The 19,702-nt window shown below is 35.5% G+C and overlaps 1 long non-coding RNA gene across 1 annotated transcript in view; it reads left to right on the forward strand.

Annotated features, from left to right (window-relative positions):
• The window catches only part of LOC116420525, a 75,346-nt gene that overhangs the window by 49,976 nt on the left and 5,668 nt on the right, over positions 1-19,702 (forward strand). The window contains exon 2 of the long non-coding RNA XR_004230869.1: positions 8,486-8,556. This is a non-coding gene — a long non-coding RNA (uncharacterized LOC116420525). The remainder of the gene's footprint in view (positions 1-8,485; positions 8,557-19,702) is intronic.

The raw sequence follows: 19,702 nt of genomic DNA on the forward strand, positions 1-19,702 counted from the left end.
GTTAGATGAAGCAAGTGAAAAAGCTAAACTCAGTCTTTAATTGCTTCAACAAATAATTTATTTGGAGAGCCCTGGGCTTGATACAAATTTTTCTTTTTTTGCTGAGGCAATTGAGGTTAAGTGACTGGCCCAGGGTCACATAGCCAGGCAGTGTTAAGTGTTTGAGACCAGATTTGAATTCAGGTCGGCCTGACTTCAGGACTAGTGCTCTATCCACTGCACTACCTAACTGCCCCTTGTTACAAATTTTTCATAAGACATGATTCCTGCTCTCATGGAGTTTGCAGACTGACACAACAGAATCATAGAATGTTAGAGATAGGAAAAACCTTTAAGATCATCTACTTTTGACTTCCCATCTAGAGATGAGAAATCTAAGGATCAGTGAGATAAAATAACATGTCCAGGATTACATAGTGAAGAAACAGCAAAGTCATTGCTAGTAAGGAAGAAAAGTTGAAGTCAGAGAGGCAATGTAATATAGTAGAAATTCACTTTACTTTGCTGAATGTCAGTCCCTTCATTTATATAATGGGATGTCTAATTAATAGTTATTTACCTTACATGCCATTTGGATGCTGTTGAAAGAAAAAGTTCAGTCAATAAAAATGTATTAAGCAGCTAGTAGTCAGGCTACTATGTGCTAAATGCCAAGAATAAAAAGAAAGGCATAACACAGTCCTACCTTCAAGGAGCTCACAATTTAAAGAGGGAGTACAACATGTTAAAAAAAAAATTAAAAAAAAAAAAAAGGGGAACTGGAGAATGCTTGGTGTATGGGCATTTAAAATCACACAGAGGTGTGAGTTAATAGTTTTCCTGTTTTCAGTGATGAGTTTCTGGAGATCCTGAAGTTCAGGATATGAGAAGCAAAATTATAAGGTTTTGTTTCCACAGTTGAAATGTTTGAGTCTCACAGCCTTTCTCTCTGTTGCCATGGTAGAAAAGAATGTGATATAAGCTACAGTCAGTACATCCTGGCTGAAGAGGATTAAAGAATGCCTTAAGTCAACCATGCTGATTGAGTAAAAATTATAATGCCGGAGAAACTGAGGCAAAATAGAGATTAGAGACTTTTTAATATTTTATTTGAAAGGGAAAAGTTTACTGGGACCAAATGGATCCATGGTTTGGTCCCAGGGCTGAGACTATAGTCTCCAAGAATCCAAGAATCCAGCAACAATGTGAGTTCTCAATGACATATATATATACACACACACACACACACACATATGTGGCTCAGATACAGGAGTAGACTAAGGCAGGGATGGAGTGAGAGTGCTGAGAGCTGAAAGGGGACTCTATCAGAATGGGGAGAGGCACCAGACATTCTGGGATAGGGAGAAGCATTCTGATAAGTAGGTAAGGGCTGGGGTCATGATGTCCAAGAGAGAAGGTCTTTTATCCTTATCTGGATCATCATGATTAGGAGGAAGGGGTGGTTTTGCAGGATTGACCAGAACAATTAAGAACTGAGGCAGAACAATTCAGGGAAACCAAGGCAGGATAATTTAGGCAAATTGAGTCAGGACAATTAGGGAAACTGTGTCAGGACAATAAAAGAGAACTGTGGCTCAACAAAATGAGCTGAAATTATGCTTCAAGCAAGCTAAGTTTTTAATTGAGCATTCTTAATAATTTTAAATATATTGCAGATATCTACCATTCTTGAACATATGATGATGTGGCAAGGGGAGTGGGGAACATGGAAACATATCAAGGAGTATATGTAGTGGGAGTATCATGGGGTCTTCTCCAATGGAAATTCTGAGGAGGGAAAAAGGAGGTGGGAATATGGAGTAAAAGTGCAGGTTGTAGTTTCTGTAAACTCCTGTGTGCTCTCTTAAAGGGATATCACTCCCACTTTTTGAAAAATAAAATCTTCCTCCGCTCCAAAAATTTGAGTCTGAAATTTTCATTTCTAACAAGAAGAGCCAGGTGAGAAATGCAGGGTTGAATTCCTAGGGTGCACTCCTATCCTCTCCAACCAAAGAATAGAAAAATAGAAAGTCATTTTAATTCACAATTTCCTCATCTATATAATGGAGAAAATAATACTTAAATCACCTATCCCTTAATGGTGAGAGAAAAGTTTCTCATAAACCTAAAGAGTTATGTGAATGTAAATTATAACTTTTGACACCAAGTCCAATGTTCCATTCACTACTTTGAGTTAAACAGGGTCAAGCAGTCTGTCTGCCAACAAAATGAGTGGTTCAGGCTGTAAATTCCGTAGACATTTCATCCCAGGAGGAGAATCCCACATCCTGGGGCAAGAAGAGGATAAGCATGGTTGGAGAAAGTCAAGCTGCTAAAACACAGAAGATGAAACACTAAGCAGAATGCCACAGTGGGGATCTGGAGTTCCCACAGTGAAGTAGTAATGAAGTCTTGGAGGAGGAAGGGCAGTAAAGCCATTCCCAAATGATGAGATACAGCTTGAGGAGTGAGTGAGTGAATGAGTGTGTGTGTGTACATGAGTATATTCCTTCAGAAGAACTAGAGTTGAAAGAGCATTTGCCTAAAGGCTGATCTAACAGGACAGCAGAGTGGAATAAGGCAGAAAATAAAATAAAGCTAATAGATTAGGATACCCAAAACAGCTGCACTTCTGAAACACATTACTACATTAACCTTGATTAGCCAGAGGGTCCCTAAAAGCTCATATTGTTTTTAGGGATGAGTAGAAAAAATCACTGAGGTGAAAGTTCAAGCACCCCAGAGTCTACTTCCCATTCTTCCACAAATTAGTGAAGGCGAGTTTGAATCCTAGGTCTATTACTAACCAGCTACTTGACCTTGAGATTAGTCTGTGAGTCCCAATTTTCTTAGCTATAAAATGTTAAGATAGGTAAGCCCAGGGTCTCTTTTAGTTTTAAGAATCCCATGAATCTATAGTACATCTGTGCATTCATGAAATTCATTATTAGAATACTGAATTTCTCTTTCCTCATCTGTAAAATGGGAATGATACTAATCCTTACAGTAAAACTAGGTTGTGGCAAAAGTTCAATAAAATAACTCCTTTAAAAATTCAAGATTAGTTCAAATGTAAGGCATTCTCCACATTTTCTGAGGCTGATAGTGATCGCATAACAACAAAGCAGGACTCTGACTAGTGACTGGTCTTTTAAAACATTTAAATGTTTTGAAATCAAGGAAGCTGGAACAAATGATTTTTACTGACAAAGGATTTACTCAATTGGAGGAGATAAAAACAAAGCTAAGCTCCAAGAGAATTCTGTCTCAAGGAGGCTCCCTCTTCCCATTTCCTCCCAGCTAGGGAGACTTCTAAAACTAGCATCCTTTTTTTCCGAGGCAGCTCTGAATAAAGAGCTGCTCTCTACAGGTTGATGTGATTAGAAGGGAGGTTGAAGGGAGAGGTGGGAGTGCGGGTGGGAAAGGGAAAATCTCTTTACTGTATTCAAGTGCAAAGTATCTCAAGTCAGGCCCTTACATGGGAGTTGTGACCTTTCTCTGGAGTACAAAGGTGCCAACAAGCAGATAGCTTTTGAAAAGAAAGAAAATGCCCAGTTCAGATAAGTTCCTTCTTCCTCTGAATCTCCTTTTCCTTATCTATAAAATGAGGTGGCTGGATTAAATGATATTTTAGGTGTCTTCCAGTTCTAAATCCCCAGGTTCTGTGTCTCCAATGGTGACAAACCTTCACAAAGAAAGTCTGGAGCAGATAAACTGCTGGTAATGAAAAGCTGTGGTTTGTATTTGGTTTTCATGTCTTTGCATTTCTTTATTTTGTTGAACATTTGGAGTTTGTGATTCTCAGCCTGTTAGAGCTTTTAAAATTCTGCTCCAAAAGTGGAAAAAAACAGGATGAAAAATTTAAGGATATAAAGAATGACTCAGATGGCTGCTTTGTTAACTGTTTGTTTTCTATTTTTTCATCACTGCCTACATTTTCCCAGATATTAATCACCTATTTTCCTGATATTAGTAAGACTTAAATTTGGTAACCAGGTCTCAGTCCATTTGATCTCTTTCCAAGACTCCTAGAGATTTTATAGTCTATGCCTCTTAAGTATGTAGTATATATCAAAGCTTCTTAAACGGTGGGTTAAGCCCTCACATGGAGTCTTGTAACTGAATGTGAGGGTTACAAAAATTTTGGCAACAGTAAAAGGTATCAAATATTCTGCCACGATTTAATTCTTTATGTAAATAAGCACACCTATCTCATTAGTATACAAATTTGTTTTTCTCTTTAATAAGTGGTAAAATTATACACATACCAAAGAATTGTTTTAAAATACATTTCTTTATGATTTATTATCAGGAAATCTTTGACATATTCATATTTCATATACCTATATACCCAGAATCAAATAAAAATTTCTCGGGCACAAAGGGGTGATGAGTAGAAGTTTAAAAAGTCCTGGTACATATCACTCGATGGCCTCTTAAATCTTGTATTTTTATGCTGGATTTTATCCTCCCCATCTGTAATGTGGAAATAGGGGAGGAACTTATCACTTGGGAAGGGACTGAGCCTATGACTTGAAGCTCAGTTCTTTGCCCATTACTTCAAGTCACAGGCCCAGAATCCAAATCCCAAATCTGCCTTTTATTAACTGAGAGCTCAGGGGTGAGTCATTTAATCTCTTTTTCTGTTTCAGTTTCCTGATCTATTAAATGAGGGAGTTAAAGACTAAGTGGTCTCTAAACTCTCTTCTAGTTGTACTATATCATTATGATTCCTATAATTCTGACATTCTCTTTAATTTGGAATTTCAATATGAATTGTCTCCCCAAGTCTAGAATTTAGCAGTAGTCTGGATACTCCACAAATATGAATGATAAGAATGAGTCTACTGTGCTCTCTCCATCCCCCTACTCTGTGATTGCCAAAAGCATTCAGGAAATATATTTTTGTACCTTTTACTACATGATGTCTTTAGTTAATTGTTCTTTGTTCTTGAAAAGGACCAAAATGACATCACTATAGTGTGTCAGACTGTGGCTGATCAGATCAATATGAGCTCAGAATGCTCTGCCACTGGTGAGACACAAATGGTCCCTTATGAACATTTGAGGTGGATTCTTTAACTGTGTAACCTCGAGTTTCTTCTAAACTAATTCAATTCTGCTTTGCTCATAGAGCACAACACTTTTTCTGAGGAGAGCACACCATGCTGGGCAGTCCTGTGCCAGTGTCATCTATGTCATACAATTAATTCTAAAGTTCCTTAAAGAGACCTTGAGAGTGTCCTTGTTTCACTTTTTTTGACCACCTTTTGAGCGCTTTCAATGTGTGAGTTTCCATAAAATAATCTTTTTGGCAAGGGTACATTTGGCAGTTGAACAATGTGTCCAGTCCATTGTTCCTACAACTAAGGCTAATTCTGAATTGACAAACAATCAAAAGGCCTATGAAGTATATTCTAGAAATAATGATGAGTGGGTCAGGGAAGGACATATGTTTTGATCAACACTAATTGTCTCTATTACTATTAGACAACTCAGAATAACAACATGGTTAATGAAGGTTTGGACGTACTCCAGGATCACAGAATGAAGTAAAACCTATCTGGTCAACCAAGAATTGAATGTATAATTGCTTTAGAATCATTTTTACAAGAAATGAACTTACTGCCTAATATTAAAGCTCCTTGTCTTAGTTTTTTTATTCCTTCTAATAAAATATACTGTTTTATTTTTAAGCTCATTTCATGCCATGTACTTTTTTAAAAAGATAATCTTTTTTTATTAATTTTTTATTTACAAAACATATGCATGCGTAATTTTTCAACAATGACCCTAGCAAAGTCTTCTGTTACAAATTATTGCCTCCTTTCCCCCACCTCCTTCCCTAGATGACAGGTAGTCTAATACATGTTGAAATACATAAAATATATATTAAATCCAAAATATGTATACATATTTATACAATTATCTTCATGCCATGTACTTTCAATGACCCCTCCCTCCAAAATTCTAGAGTCCTTTTGCATAAAACCAGTTAGCTTGGAATATAATTACTAACCTAGTATTTTCAATGAATCTCAGCCAAAGGTCAAAATAGTATCACTCAGGACCAGAAGACTCTATGCCTCCATTTCCTTTCCTCTTACTAACTTTTTAACTATAGTCTGGCTTCTGACCTTATCATTAAACTGAAACTGTTCTCTTTTTATTGCCATATCTAATAGCTCTTTTTTTCCCCCCAATCTTCATCTTTCTTGACCTATTTGTAATTTTTGACTCTGCTCATGATCTTTATACTTTTTTCTCTCTAGGTTTTCCTGCCATTACTCTATACTGAGTCTCCTATTCAGTCTCCTTTGATTAGTCCTTTTCCAAGCCATGCATGTTGATGGATATACTGTCAACCCCATGCTGGACTTTCTTCTCTCTTCAAATGACTTTGCTGATTTCATTGGCTCTAATGACTTAAATTACAGTTTTTATACTGAATTTCAGATTTTCTTACCTAGTCAATAAGTTTTTGTCTACCCTCCAGTCTTGACTCTCCAAGTGTCTCTAGATACCTCAAACTGTATGTCCTGTTGATATTTTAAACTTAACTTGTTCCAAACTAAACAAATTATATATCTCTTAGCCAAACCCATTTTCTATTACTGTGGAGGATACCACCATGCTTATTTTTTATTTTATTAAAGCTTTCTATTTACAAAACATATGCATGGGTAATTTTTCAATATTGACCTTTGCAAAATTTTCTGTTCCAAATATTCCCCTTCTTCCTCCCTTTAGATGGCAAGTAGTCCAATATATGTTAAATATGTTAAAATATTTGTTAAATCCAATATATGCATCATATTTATACAATTATCTTGCTGCACTAAAAAACTTGATCAAGAAGGAAAAAAAAACTAAGAAAGAAAAGAAAATGCAAGCAAACGTGAACAGAAAGAGTGAAAATGTTATATTGTGGTCCACACAGTCCCTACAGCCCTCTCTCTCTGGGTGTAGATGGCTCTCTTCATTGAACAAGTAGAACTGGTTTGAATCATCTCATTGTTGAAGAGAGCCATGTCTATCAGAATTGATCATCGTATGGTCTTGTTGTTGCTGTCTACAATGATCTCCTGGTTCTGCTCATTTCCATCAGCATCAGTTCATGTAGGTCTCTCCAGGCCTTTCTGAAATCATCCTGTTGGTCATTTTTTACAGAACAACAGTATTCCATAGCATTCAAATACCACAACTTATTCAGCCATTCTCCAATTGATGGACATAGACTCAGTTTCCAGTTTCTTGCCTCTACAAAAAGGGCTGCCACAAACATTTTTGCACATCCAACCATGCTTTTTAGTCACCCAAGTCCAAAAGTTAGGTTTCTTCCTTAACCTCTCTCCTTCATTCTAATCTGATGCTAAGTTCTGTCAATTTTACTTTCCTTGTATCTCTCCTATCTGTTACTGATATGACACTGGTATAGGACTTTATGTTCTCACACCTGGACTATTACAACAGCCTGCTGGTTGGTGTTTTTATCTCAAATCTTTCACCACTCCAGTTTATCTTCCATTCATCTGCCAAAGTGATTTTCTTAAAAAATACAAATCTGATAATAACACTCCCACTCCTCCAGATCACATCCAGGATCAAACATAAAATCCTCTGTTTGAAATTCAATGTCCTTCATAACCTGGCTCCATTTTAGCTTTCCACTTTTTAAAGTCTTTTTTGCACTAAATTCTCCATCATATACTTTACAATCCAGTGACACTCTTTATTATTCATTGCTTAAGACATTCTATTTCCTTACTCCCAACATTTTTACTAGTTTTGTCCCATGCCTGAAATTTTCTTCCTCCTCATCTCTCTCTCCTGTATCCTTCAACTCACAGTCAAAACTCCTTTTTTTACAGAAACACTTTGTCAATCCCCCTTAATGCTAGTGTCTTCTCTCTTGATATTTAACTTATCTTATACATAACTTGTTTGTACACAATTTTTTGCATGCTGTTTCCCACAGTAGACTTCTGAGCTACTTGAAACAAGAACTGGGTTTTGTCTTTATATCCCATTACCTAGAATAAGGTAATAGGCTTTTGATAAAGGCTTATTGAATAATCAAGCAGAGTAAAGTTGAAGCCCCCAAAAATGCCCCCCATCTATCAATGGAAACCAAACGCCTACCTAAAGCAGTCTTCTACTAACATTTAATCTCGTTGAGAGAAATTTCACTTGAAGCTATTATACCATAGTATGTAATGGAATTTTTAATACAAAATTATATTTGTTCTCAATATAATCAAGTAAATTTAAAATGGAAGCAATCTGATAAGGTAACAAGAAAAAAAAAAACATTTAGTGGGTACATGATGATCCAGGAAAGCATTATGAATCAGAGATAGAGCACAGAACAGAGAGCAATAGCAAACAGAGGCTAAACATTGCCTACTTCATAAAAGCATCCTGAAGGTTTCTTAGAAAATCATTCTGGTTCAGCCTCCCAGACTAATTGCTCCTGCCTGTCTGACTTACCCTGTTTCTTCTCCAGCTCCATGTCAACAGTTCTGATGAATCAGGAATATATTTGAAGATCCAAGGACACCAATGCATAAAAACAAGGTTGGTATTATGGTGTGGGAAAAAATCGTGACCTTTCAAAAATGGCCAACACAATGAAACAAATGAGCACTCTCATCTGAGAATGACAGGAGCTGAAGCTCATATCTCTGTAGGGCTGAATACTCCTGTTATACTAAGCTACTAATGAGAACATTGGGCGTTTCATAGTTCCTTATTTGCAAAACCACAATGACAAGCTATGGCCTCTGGCTCCCCATGGACCTGACCCTGTCAGGAATTTCAACCTGTATGCCCCTAATCTTCCACACCTCCCATGGACTCCTGAAAAGTGCTGTGACACAGAAAGGGAGGTTGGAGAGCCAAGGACCATCAGTTCATCACAACTAAGCCTCTGCCTGTCAGGGATGTACCAAAGGCCCCTGCCACATCATGCCAGAGGACATCAATGTCTTCTGCCTGGCTGGTGCAGCTGTGGAATATTCTGTTAACAAGACCATTCACCCCGGCAGGAGAAACCTCGGGGAAGGAGCTGACCACTAGTTTGGCAGGTTTCAAGCTGTTTTTCTTCATTAAAAACTATGAAGGTGATTTAATCCAGCCCTAATACATCATTTATCTCTTCCTCTCCCCCTTTCTGTTTAGTCTCTTTCTGTACTATAAACATAATGGCTTGGCAGGTATAATGACATAGTCAATAATGCTAAATTGCATCTGACTCACCCTTCCCATTAATATCCAAATAATTTACTGCAGATGAAAGATGTTACCAAAAAAAAAAAAAAAAAAAAAAAAAAAAAGAAAGAAAGAAAGAAAGAAAAAGAAAAAAAAAAAACAAAGTACAGTGGCAATTGAAGTAACAAAGATTAGCCATTAATTTGAAAATGTATCTTATAAATCTTTACAAATAATTATTAACAGGCAATCTGGGAAACTCATCAAACAAGGTCCCTACCTTGGAAGGGCTATTGTTTATAAGCACATAATGCTGGATTTACATGAAGGTGGTTATAATCAGAGTAGATATGAATAATAGCTGAATGCAGAAGGAATGACAAAGATAAGGCAAATCTCACAGATTTGTCTTTGAAGGTAGAGAAAGAAGTGGTTACCATAGTAAGGAAATTCCTACATCACTGGACATGGATGATAATGTAAATGAATTTTTCAGGTAATTGAACTTAATTCTTTAAATAGTAAAACTTTAAAAAAAACTTAAACATTTTATAACAAAGTTTCCAGTAATGTAAACATATTTCCCTGCCTCATTAAACAGTTGAGTTTTCTTGCTTTACCTTTTTTATTTTCTTATCCGTATTTTTGGTTTCATCAGTGTAGGAAATGCCCACACATGGAAATGCTTCACATGGAATAGGACTTATAGTCTCAGAGAATTTCTCAGTCCCTGAGAGGCTAAGTGCTTACCATATGGTGATACTATCATAACTGTCAGGTAAAATTAAACGTAGGTCTTACTCCCAGATACCAAAGATATCAAACTGAAACAGAAACAAAGACCACTAAATTGTACATAAGAATCTCTGCATGATACATATTGACTTTAAAACCAAATATTATTATTATTTCTGCTTCATTATATTTTTATTTATTTTGTTAAATATTTTCCAATTATATATTAATAATCTAATTCAGGATATACTTGAGGGCATGGTGGGCTGCATGCAGCCATGGATAATGTGTTTGCACATGTGTCTATACACTGTGCCAAGTTAACATCTGGAATATATAGAACATAATTTACCCTTGTGGTTATGATTCAAAGTCATTATTATTAGTAAAAAATAATTGTGTTATTTATAATACAAAAATGATCTCAGATGCTACTGAGAAGTACAGATCCTGAAACAGCTATGCTACTTGAATTCTTGTATCTGCTATTTATAATTTCCCTGCCTTCTTCTTGATGAGCCCATCTCCATGATTATGTTGCCCTAAGAAGTCCTGATAAAACTAAATTTCAAGATCCACTTAATTAATGCCATGAATTACAACTTTCTTAAGACTCTCTCCCAAGACTTGCTAATGACTGGGAAAGGGAAAGACTAGAATATCCTTTCTTGGTCCTTTACTAAAAGAAGATGATAAAAAAAAAACCCACTTTTCCTTCAACAAAGTGGTCCTTAACAGTTTGTGTACCTAAAGCAAAATGGGAGAAGAAAGGTAATGGGCTTACCTGTGGTGCAGTCAATAGAAGAAACAAATCCTGGGAAAGCATGATGTCTCTAGCTTGCTTTGAAAGAAGGAAGTACTTCTAGGATAGATCATCAATCCAGGGAAAGCACACCTTGGTATGGTGTTCTTAGCATCTCCTAAATTTCTCATCCTAAGGCAAAGTCAGAATGGCCCCTGTCTAAGAATGATTTTGTTCTCCTGAGTAATTCATTGCTGATCCAAATCAAAGAATTTGGAAGAAATGAAATGCTCTCCACCAACTCTCTATTTTTATAACTTCTAGTCATTCTCTAATTTCTGGTTCAAAACCTGCTGCCTACAAGATGTTTTATCTGACAACCCTACTTTCCTCCCCAAAATTCCTGTGGTATTTATATGCTTGTCACTTACCATAGTCATCATCTTGTTGTCATTTATAAAATGTTTTCATTTGTCAGTAGATTTTTCACGTTTCTACATGTTGTTTCTCTGTAGATTGTAAGCTCAATAAAGATTTTCTTATATTCCTTATAGCACCTACATATAGCAGACATAGCTGATATTTGTTATTTTATAGATATTTAATAACTAATAGTATTATTTGATTGAATACTGGATCAGGTTCACATGTTATGACTTTTCGTATCCAGCTCTTGAGTACTAACAAATAGATTCCACAGACTAGAGCTGATGGAATTTTGAGAATTTAGAACAGATTTGTGAAACCATCTATTATAAGCAGCATGCTTGGGTTAAACTGAGAAGAGGGGAGATAAGCGACTATAGTTTTGTTTGTTTGTTCACTAAGAATGGGGAAGAAATGAATGTGTTTATAGGCAGCAGGGAAAAAAACATATGATGAGAAAAAATATGATGAGACTGGAGATTAGAAAGTGGGGAGGATCACAGGAGAAATCTGCTAGAAAAGATAGAATGGCATGAAATTAGAGGTGAATATAGGACAAATTGCGTAAGACTTTAAAAGCTAAACATGAGGGTTTATATTTTATCTCAGAGACAAGAGGAAACAATTGGAGATGATTGAGTAGTGGAGTGACCTACTATCCCCAACAATTAAGAAAACCAGAATTATTGAGTTGTGCAAGAAGAAGGTCACAGTTGTGGCCAGTAGCCCTAAGGATAGCACCTGCTTCTTTTCTTTACAAAAGCTGCTAGATATCATAAAAGTAATAAGATACAGAATTTTGGGGCTAGTCTTTGTAAAGCTGGACTAGTCTATTGCTATTGTAAAGCTTATTGTATTGGATAGAAGAAATAAGTGAGATCTCTGTAGAGAACATGGAAACTTAAGGGGTTTGTCATTCCTGGAGAACTTTTCCTTTGTTTTTGTTACAAATATTTATGTGTACCTACATATATACATATACATTCACATATACAAATAATTTATATTTTGTATGTATGTATGTATACATAACATACATACATATTCATGATTATATATAATTTTTCTCCCCTTCCCTTATACATTAAAAAAAAGAAAATTACTTATAAAAAATATGCATTGCCAAAGAAAACTGACCTTCAAAAGGTTTTGATACTAGTAAAGTTTGTTCAACAATATCAATGTCTTTGATATCTTTGAATGTCAATCTATTCCTCTTTCATTTTTGTAAAAGGATATGCCCATGTAAAGGACATAAGAATCTTTCTATATAGAATCAGCCCATACCACAGGAATAATAATATGAGCTCAGTTCTTAAATATTTCTTTCCAGCATCTATCTACTCAATAAACAAGGCAAGCAGTCTTTATAGTTGTGAACGTTAACCCACACACACCAGTGCCCTTTCCATTATTACATGGTCAATGACATATATTGGATCATAGGATCATAGATTTAAGACTGAAAGAGACTTGAGAAGCCCCACTGTCTACCCAAAAAAAAACCCATCTTACAAATGAAAATATTGAGGTCCTTATAGAGAACAATTTTATCTGGAGCTAACCCTTGGAAATTTGTCTAGCAGAAGTTTCTCTTCAGAGCTATGTGGATGACATTTTTTTTAAATAAATTCTTTTTTAAAAATTATTATAGCTTTTTATTTACAAGTTATATGTATGGGTAATTTTACAGCATTGACAATTGCAAAACCTTTTGTTCCAATTTTTCTCCTCCTTCCTTCCACCCCTTCCCCCAGATGGCAGGTTGACCAATACATGTTAAATATGTATATTTAAAAAGTATATATGTAAAATATACATATATAAAAAAGTATAAATTAAATAAAATATATGTATACATGTCCTAACAGTTATTTTGCTGCACACAAAGAGTCGGACTTTGAAACAGTGTACAATTAGCCTGTGAAGGAAATCAAAAATGTAGGCAGACAAAAATAGAGGGATTGGGAATTCTATGTAGTGGTTGATAGTCATCTCCCAGAGTTCTTTCCCTGAATATAGCTGGTTCAATTCATTACTGCTCTATTGGAACTGATTTGGTTCATTTCATTGTTGAAGAGGGACAGGTCCATCAGAATTGATCTGGATGACATTTCTTAGGTCCTTTTTAGTACCTCTGTCAGTGGTCAGTAAACCTTTTATTAAAAGCCTAGCAGCAGCAGCAGCAAGAAAAGCTACTAATGTCCATGTATTACAACAATGATTCACTGATGACAGAATTCTTGGCACTGTTGTATGGGGGAGCTGGAAATATTTAGGAACAGGCTGTATTTCTGGTATGTGTCTCTCTTCTGCCTTCCTTTTTCTTCATAGTACTTTCTACTTCTTCCAAAAAGTAACTGTTTTCACATAACATAAAACAATTTAGGGATTTAGCAATGACTCAAATCATATGATTAGATAACAGAAATGAAGCTGTTGCTGTCATTCATAGTCCCTGGATATTCATTATATCATCATTTCATTTTGTGTTGTTTTGATTCAAACTATATGTAACACATGATTTGTAGCTCTTTCTGAAAAGGAAAATAAATAGTTTTAAAGAGAATTTTCCTTTGAGTTCATCCAAAATATTTCTTTAGAGCTGATTATGGAGCTCTTCCCTCAGCTTGCCTTGATTACCTTCAGGTTCAAAGCCTCCATGTACCTCTAATGTCCATGTTTTAGTTAACTATATCCAGTATTTGATTTAAAAGAAAAAGTAAGATGGTGTCTCAAATGATTCCCTTAATCCTACTCGGTGCTCTTTCCCTTTCTGCTTTGTCCCACAAAGTCCTTATCCATTCCTTGCTATTTGTAAGTATATTCTCTGTTCTGTCCCATTCATCCCCCAACCTAAATGTCCCACAACATTCTCCTTGCCATCCCTCCCCATTCATCAATGTAATCCTTTCCACCAAATCATAGGATCAGTCTAAGATGAAGGTTATAGCCTCTGGCCACAGAACAGAAGAAACCTAATTGGCCCACATGGGGATTGTAACTGCCTTCCTCTAAGTGGCCCCATCTAGTAATAAGGTAGTAGTCCTTAAGATGTCTTAATATGCATTCCCCAAACAATAGACCAAAAAATTAATTATTCAGATTATTTGTCATGAATTAATTTTTTAGAATGATTTCCTGAATGCCTCTTTATCACCAAATTGAAAACAAATGTGTATCACTTATACGCAATTGTCTATATATATATTTTTTGACCAAAGGCACCTTCCCCCAAATGATTGAGGTTAATACATATTCCTCAGGAAAACCTGGCTCATTTCCACATCTGTAAATATTCAAGTGTTTTAGCATAAATCAAATAAATGGCAGTAGACAGGCTACAATTGGACTTTACAACTCTGCATTTTGTGGAATCTCTTCTGGGTTTCTATTTTCTACTCTGCTTAGCTGTGTTGGATGCTAAAGGATATGGGGGAAAAGGGGAATTTGTAATAGAGATGAGTTTTCTAGCCAACATAAAATAAAATAAACCAGTCTTTTTACTGTCCTTTAGAGCTTTAGATGTATAGCAAGTGGTACAGATACAAGGCATTCATATACTCATTTCTACATCAACTCTTTTTCTTTTTTTTTTTCCTTTTTTTTACTCATTGAGAGTAATATTATGAGAAAAATAACATACTTACTTCCCCTAAATTTGGTTTTAAAATCTGTGGTACTTCATACTCCTAATGAGGATATTGATTTTTAATTTTGATATATTTCATTCTCATTTATCAGTTTTTATAATAAAAACTAAAAATTATTTCTATGTGCTGACTAAATGCATCTTTCTCCTTCCGTCCCTCTTTCTCCCCTCCTCTCTGTCTGACTGTCTGTCTGTCACTTTCTCCTCTGATTACCCTTACTCTGAGGGAAAAACTTCAGAGGCATGGTCATGTAAGCTTCTTTTGTGTTAACATAAATTAAATATCAGTTAAGAGACATTCCATAAAACATAATTAGTCAATTATATTTCTATGTTCTTTTATACTTTGCAAGGCTCTTTCCTCAACTGATCCTGCTGACAACCTTGAGAATCAAATAGAAGAGACATTTTTATCTTCTCATTGTAGAAAGGAAACTAAAATGTATAAAAGTGAAGTATAAAAGTGACCAAGTATTTTTGAATCAGTTATCATGGACGAAGCACTATGCTAAATACTAAGGATACAAAGAAAATTTTCAATACATTTTCCCTGACCTCAAGTAACTTCCTCCTCCTCCCATAATAATTGGGATTAAGAGACTTGTCTAGGGTCACACAGCTAAGAAAGAAGGTGTTAAGTATCTGAGAACAGATTTGAACTCAGGTCCTCCTGACTTTAGGGCTGATACTCTATCCACTGCACCATCTATCTGCCTCCCCCCCTTTTTAAATAATAACTTTTCTTTTCACAATACATGCAAAGATAATTTTCAACATTCACCCTTGCAAAACTTTGTGTTCCAAATTTTTCTCCCTTTCTTCCTCTACTCTCCTTAGACAGCAAGTAATCCAATATAGGTTAACCATGTACAGTTCTTCTAAACATATTTCCACATTTATCCTGCTGCACAAAAAAAGTCAGATCAAAAAGAGACAAAAATAAGAAAGGGAAAAAAAGCAAGCAAACAATAACAAAAAAGGTGAAAATACTGTGTTGTGATCCATATTCAGTTCCCATAGTCCTCTTTCTGGATGCAGACCACTCTCTCCATCATAAGTCTTTTAGAATTGGCCTGAATAATTATTGAAAAGAGACATGTCCATCATAAATGATTATCACATAATCTTGTTGCTATGCACTTTTAGTTCTTTTAGTTCTACTCATTTCACTTAGCACCGGTTCACGCAAGTCTCAAAAAGCTTATTTTCTAATGAGGAAGAGAACATATAAAAATCTGTCTGTATAAGCTGTATATAATGTTAATGGGTGGAAATCTCAGAGGAAGGTACTTGATGGAAGCAGGACAGGACATGAGTAAAAGGTAGAACATAGGGATTGAGATGAATTTTCAAAAAACCCAGAGGAAATAAGAAGTTCTAGGAAGAGGGAGAGCTTAATAGGCAAGGGAATGATTCAGTAGAGACTCAAAAAATCAAGAGGTAGACGCCAGAGACAAGAATCATGTATGAGGAACAGCAAGAAAGCCAGTATTACTGAATTATAAATACATGGAGTAAAGTATATGAAACTAGAAGGGGCCAAGTTGTGAAGAACTTTAAAAATCAAACAGGATTTTATATTTGACTCTAGAGGTAACAGTGAACCACTACATTTTATTGAACAGAGAGGTAACATGATCAAACCTGAATTTGAGGAAAACTACTTTGGCAGCTGAATGGAGGATGGACTAGAATAAGGAAGATATTTGAGACAGGAAGATCAATCAAAAGACTATTGCAAGAGATAATGAAGGCTTGCACTAGTAAGGTGGTTTTGTGAGTCAAAATAAAGAGACTTATAGGACTGATATGGTAGAGATAGAAATGACAAGACAGAGCAACAGAATGTATGTAGGAAGTGAATGAAGAGTTTAAGATGTTCATATCCTAACCACATCCGAGGTTGTTAGACTGTTTCGTTATATTGGTGGTGGCTTCATTAGTTATAGAGAAACCTAAAACAGAAGAGGGCTTGGGAAGAAAGATAAGAGGCTCTTTTTTGAACTCTTTAATTTCCTGTGGTTCAAATGAAATAATTTGCCCAAGTTCACACTGTAGGACACAAAATAATAAGGACTTTAGAGATCATTTAGTCCACTCCACCCACCATATTCATTTCACAGAGAAGAAAACTCAAGCTTACAGAGGGCCCTAAAGTTAAATTACAAAATACAACAACTTGATCCAAGTCTTGCAATTATCAGACTATTCAGGAGGACGTCTGGTATGAAGAACTGTGCACTGACCAGAATGGCTCATCAAGACTTAGTGTCCATCTGCCGCCCAAATCTCACCTGTGGATTCAGGAAGCGTGTGGAGTGACCACCCACTGGTGACATGGTATTTGTTGCTGACACCTTTAAGAGAAAGAGAGTAGAACACAGGTGTGCATACCTGTCAGTCAGTCAGGAATCCCTATAAGATTATGGTAAAAATTGGTTTTTCAGAGAAGTTAATAAATATTGTAAGCCAGTTTCACAATAGCACATATTCTCAGGTTTTTGATAATGAAAGATGCTTTTATACTTTCCCAGTCACCAATGGAGGAAAAGAGCAGGGCTGTGTTTCCTCCCAAGCTCTTAAGCATGAAGTTTTCCACAATGTTGTCAGACACCTTAAATGAGGGCAAAAACAGCATCAAGATCAGCTACCACATTAACAGTAAATTAATTAGCTTCAAAAGCTACAGGCTAAGGGAAAGACAGTTAATGTGAGAATTTTTGTTTGCATATGATTGTGCACTCAGTTCAGCCTCTGAGGCTGAGATGTAATGGAATGTTCAGATCAATTCTTCATTATTGCTGCTAATTTTGGTCTTATAACTAATATTAAGAAAACAGAGGTTCTCTACCAGTCAGCCCCACATCATCCAAATGTATAGCAAATGAAGACATTTTAATGCTGTGGATAAGTTCATTTACCTTTGCAGTATACTTTCCAGGGATGTCCACATAGATGATTAGGTTGATGCACACATTGCTTGAGTTAGCTCAGAAGTTGGGAGGCTCTGAGGGAAAGTGTGGAATAGAAGAGGCTGCCTACCAAACTGAAGATTGACAGAATCATCGTGCTGACCTCATTTTGTATGCTCATGAAACCTGGACACTCCAGCAGTACCATACCAGATAATTGCACAGTTCAATTTAAATTGTCTTAAGATTTTGAAGATCAACTGGAAAGAAGGTACCAGAGACCAAGGTCCTTTCTTGAGCTGAGTCTATCTGAAGAACTGTGGTATTGGTTATGAGATCTGAAAACATTGACACAGGACCATCCAGAATGGAGTGCCCACATCAAAGAAGGTGCTGAGCTCTGTGAGCAAAGCAGAATTGCAGTTGCTCAAAAGAAATTGAGATGTACAAATTTAGAGACTTGTGAGACAACGGACTATCTTTTCTATAGCATCTCATTTCGAAACTTTTTTACTCTTCTCTGAACTATGTTTAGCACAGTGACTTTGGCTTTGAAGACAACTTAAACTACATATAAAATATATCACAATGTTTATTTTGTGAGTAAATGCTGATATTAAGGGTAGGGGACATCTTGGCTGGAATTCCAAAGTAGAAGAAAGAAACTCAGATGGAAAATGGGGAGAGAAGGAAGTAGGTAAGAGAGACAAAAGCCAGAGAAAAAACAAAATTTTAGTTACTTTCTATAATATTAATATTGTAAAATATTAATGAATAATATTGAAGAATAATGTAATGACTAGAAATTTTGGCTCCAAGCTATATAAATGGACAGACTTTTTTTTTTCCTGTACAAAGAACTATTTCATGCCTACAGTTTCACTTGCGTTGAATAATTGCCTGTTACTAATATTTGAGCTTCCTATAAGTGAAAGCATAATGAATTTTAATCTCTTCATGTTGTCCCAAGAAATTACATGGGATTAGAAAGAATATATTTCTAAGAATTAGTAGTATGAAGTTGATCAAGTATAGGAAAGAAGACATATCTGAAGATTATGGTCAGAGTTGTCAACATTTTAAGACAAAACTATCAAAGGATAGGATAGGAGACCTTAGATTTTGGAGGGCAATACCTTTATCCATCGTAGCAGATTTGATGTTCTTATTTATTCTAAATATTTGTTTCTTCTTTACTTTCTTCTTCTTACTCCTCCTACTTTTCTTCTTCTTTTTCCTCTCCTCTCCTTTTCTTCTTTCTTCTCTCTTCTTCTTCCTCCTCCTCCTTCACTTCTGTCAAATAATCAACAACAAATCATGCAAATTAAGCTGAACAAGGGGATGTTAAACAATATTGTTATAATTCTATGATTGCTAGGTTGCTTAAGGCCCTAAAATGATATCTCTCATTATTTTCATAAAATCAAGTAACTAAATGAGTGTCAAGAAAATTATTGATGCCTGAAGAGAATGAAGCAAAATGATTGTTCCTAAGAAACAAGATTCTCTATTATTTTTCACCAGTACAGAACTAATTCAGATCTTTAATATGTGAATATTGAAACTGTCTTTGATCAGTGCTTCATGCATCCATTCTTTCAGACCTTTAACCCATCTAAATATTGTTTCTCTTTTTAAAATTTTGTCCACTTTAAACTTAAGTTTAAAAGAAAAGGAAAAAAAAAAAGAGTATTTTTACATACACAGCCAAATATTAGAGGACTCAATATAAGATAATAAATTTTCATTTTTCAAAAACCTATGTAATAAATCCTACACATTGTTTTTAAAGCAACCTAGCCTTTCCTTCCTTTTAAATTTTTTTTTTGTTCTCTATGTATTTTTTATTTTATTTTTTTCTTCCCTTCCCCTTCCCCAACTCTGGAGAAGGCTAGAATTGAATGCACACACACACACACACACACACACACATACACATACATATCCATTATATCAGTCAACATACACATATATGTATATTTATGTAAATCATGCACAAATACATGTATATAAGACTATGCTAAACATAGTTCTATTTGTCAGTTT

Source organism: Sarcophilus harrisii, chromosome 1 (assembly GCF_902635505.1).
Source record: "Sarcophilus harrisii chromosome 1, mSarHar1.11, whole genome shotgun sequence".
NCBI lineage: Eukaryota > Metazoa > Chordata > Mammalia > Dasyuromorphia > Dasyuridae > Sarcophilus > Sarcophilus harrisii.